The sequence below is a fragment of the Orycteropus afer genome, unplaced genomic scaffold (genome assembly GCF_000298275.1).
Source record: "Orycteropus afer afer isolate SDZICR_OR568_19922 unplaced genomic scaffold, OryAfe1.0 scaffold00176, whole genome shotgun sequence".
NCBI classification, from domain to species: Eukaryota; Metazoa; Chordata; class Mammalia; order Tubulidentata; family Orycteropodidae; genus Orycteropus; species Orycteropus afer.
The window spans coordinates 1,404,264-1,408,051 of NW_006921763.1; positions in this window are offsets into that span (position 1 = coordinate 1,404,264).

Consider the following 3,788-nt stretch of genomic DNA (forward strand, 5'->3'; position numbering starts at 1 on the left):
GACTGAGCTTTGATTCTACTCAGCTTCAGATCCTCAGTGAGATGGAATGGCACAGTGGCTGCACAAGTGGGCTTATGCGTGGCAAGGATTGTAAAGATGGCATAGGACCAGGCATTGTTTTGTTCTTTTGTACGTAGGTTCACTTTTAGCCCAAACTGACTTGACGGCATTGGACAACAGTTTTGAAATATGTATTGATACAGAAAATATGTTCAATAGGTAGTTTTTATGGTTCAAGGAAGACTTGGATATTAAAGATAAAATTTGTGAGTAAACTTGTAGATATGGTTTAAAGTTCTGAGACTGGGTGAAATAAGCAACCATAAAACCAAACTCACTAGCCCTTGAATTAGTTGCGACTCCTAGCATCCTATAGGACAGATTAAAACTGCTTCATAGGATTTCCAAGGCCCATGAAGTTGATTCCAAATTCTGTGACCCTGTAGGATAAAGTTGAACTGCTCCATAGAATTTCGTAGGCTGCAGATCTTTACATAAATAGGGTGCGAGAACTTTTCCCACAGAACAGCTTTGAATTGGTAACTTTTTTGTTAGCATCTGAGTGCTTTAACCAGTGCGACACCACAGCTCCTGAGATAAGCAAAAGAGTGAATAAAACAGAGAAAAGAAGAAGTCCTAGGGCTAGGCTCCGGAGTATTCCATTGTGTCAGAATTGAAAGATGAAAAACCATCAGAGTGGCACTGACCTGATGGCAGTCAATTGCTTTTCATAGGTCAAAGATGTTGTTGTTGTGTGCCATAGACTTGGTTCTGACTCATAGTGACTCTGCATGACAGAGGAAAACTGCTCTGTGGGGTTTCCTAGACTGTAATCTTTATGGGAGCAGATCCTCAGGCCTTTTCTCCAGCATAGCCACTGATGGATTTGATCTGCCCACATTTAGGTTAGCAGACAAATACCACCAGAGCTCTTTAAGTCAACGATAAGGCCTGAGAATTGACCATTGGATTCAATTTTATTTTCTAATTGTTGCTGGTATAAAGTAATTCAGTCAATCTTTATTATATCCAGCAACTTTGGTGAATTAACTGCTTCATCCAATAATCATTTGGATTTTGTATGTAATCTTACTATCTGTGAATAATGGTAGTTTTATCTCATTTCCAATCCTCATGACTTTTCTTTCCTTTTCAAATTTTATTGTGTTGTCTGTGACCTCCAGTACAATATTGAGTAGAAGTGATGAAAGCAGGCATCCTTTCTCAATTCTGATTGCAGAATGAAAGCTTTCATCATTTTACAGTGAAATAAGAGGTATTTTTTTTAATAAAATATTTTTATTATTTCCTTTCTATTTCTGGTTTGCACAGTTTTTATCTTGAATGGATGTTGACTTTGAAATTTTTATTCTGTATAAATTGAGAAGATTATTTCTCTTCCTTTTTTTGTCAATGTCAAACTATATTATTGATTTTCACATATTGAAACAACTTATATTCTTGAAATAAATGCAAATTAGTTGTGGTGTATTATCTTTGTTTCATTTTTTATGTTTTAAACACTTATCCCTCATAATTTCTGAATCAGCAATTTAATATTTTGATTAGAATTTTTATATCAATTTTTTGAGTTAGATGAACGTACTTTTTTTAAAAAGTAATATCCTTTTAAGTTTTTGGCATTAGAATTTTGCTGACCTCATAAAGTGAGTTGGGAAGTGTTTTCTTTTTTTTCTGTTCTCTGGAAGAGTTTGTATAAGATTGCTGTTCTAGGTTAGTTACTGGAATTTACTAATGAAGTCACCTCGACCTGAGATTTTCTTTCTGAAGATGTAAATAGCAGATTCTATTTCTTTAATAGATATGGGCTATCAAGATTTGTTTCTTATATTAAATATATGTGTATTGTATTCCTTTTAAAGTTTAAAATGTACTGGCATAAAATTGTTTATGATATTCTTTTAATTATGTATCTTTTAAAGCATCTATGGGTTATGTTCCAATCATTTCCAGAAGTGATGTCTCCTTTTGCATTTCTGGTTTTGGTTATTTGTGCTTTATCTCTCTTTTCTTGATCATTCTTGCCAGAGGTTTATCATTTTTAATAGTTTTATTTTTTTCCCAAAGAACTGCTTTAGCTCTACTGATAAGTACCTGGAGGCATTTCATTCTGCCAGTAAGCTTGGCCTGAAGGCACTCAGTATTTCTCTTGCTTCTTGGGTTGGCTCCTGTGCTGTTTTTTTTTTTTTTTTAAATTATGATTTAGATGAAAGTTTACAGAGCAAATTCACTTTCCATACAGCAGTTCACATACACTTTGTCTCATGACATTGACTACAATTTATCATAATGCAACAGCTCCCCTCCCACTTCCTCCCCATAGTTACCTCTTCCTTATGTCCTTCCCTCCATGCACTCTTGCCCCTTGAGCTATGTTCTTGTGCAGTCCTTCTAGTCTCCCATGATTGTTCTCTCCAAGGAGTGTGTCTGCCTCAGGTAAATGTTCAACTCATATGCCTGTCTTTTGTTTGGCTGAAAGCCACAGGTGTGGGTTCAATTCCAGACCTGAAGGGCAGCTAGGGCCCATAGTCTCAGTGGTTCCATCAGGCTCTGTCAGACCAGCAAACCGCCCCCCGCCCAATGATTTTTAATCTCTACATTGTTCTCCCTCTCTATCCAGGATCTCCTACGTAGATCCCCCTCTGAGTGGTTGACAGTGCCAGGCACCGTCTAGTTCTTCTGGTCTCATAGTTGTATAGGCTGCCGATTGCATGGTGTACCAGTTGCTAGGCCTAGTTTTTCTATGAATCTTTGGTGTTCTTCATTCTTCTTTGCTCTGGATGAGGAGAGACCCATCGTTGCATCTAGATGGCTGCTTATAGGCTTTTAAGATCCCAGTCGCTACTCGCCAAAGTAGGGGGTGGAACAATGTTTTGTGTAGTATGTTATGCCAGTTCAGCTTGATGTCCCCTGCAACTATGGTCCCAAGCCCACAGGTTCAACTACTCGGTCCCTCTGGGTAGCTGGCTGTGACCAAGAAGTGACCACAACCTTGTCCCTTGTCAGTTCTAATGTACACCTGGGAGTTCCTACAGAACGTACAAATACACTTGTAGAACCATTGTCTGCCAACCCTATATATGGCCTTGGGTACACTCCCATACTTTTATACCCATGTTTGCCTTCACTGACAACGCAGTACTGTATGTGCAAAGGGGTTCATCTTTGTTATCTGTACCTCCCATCTCTCTCTGTGTTCCTCTTCCTCAGTGCCACCGTGTTGATTACTCACATTTGGTACATTGCCTTTCTGTTCACCCAAATCAATACTTATCTCTACCTCTCTAAGTGTTCCCTCCCCTCCTCTCCCACCCCTGGTAACCAACAAAGAAAATTTCCTTCCATAGATAAACCTTTTCTTGACTTTTACAAAAACAGACTAATACAGTATTTGTCCTGTGATTGACATTTCACTCAGCATAATGTCCTCCAAGTTCATCCACGTTATGCGGTGTTCTGCAAATTCTATGTTATTCTTTAGGATTGCATATTATTCCATTGTGTGTATATACCATAATTTGGCTATACATTCTTCAGTTGATGGACACCTAGGTTGTTTTCCTCTTTTGGCTATTGTAAATAGTGCTGCAATGAGCATGGATGTGCATATATCTGTTCTTGTCCTGGCTCTCACTTCTTTAGGATATATACCTAGTAATGGGATGGCTGGATCAAATGGTATTTCTAATTCCAACTTTTTAAGGAGTCACCATAGTACTTTCCACAGTGGTTGTACCATTTTACAGTCCCACCAGCAGTGTAGGAGA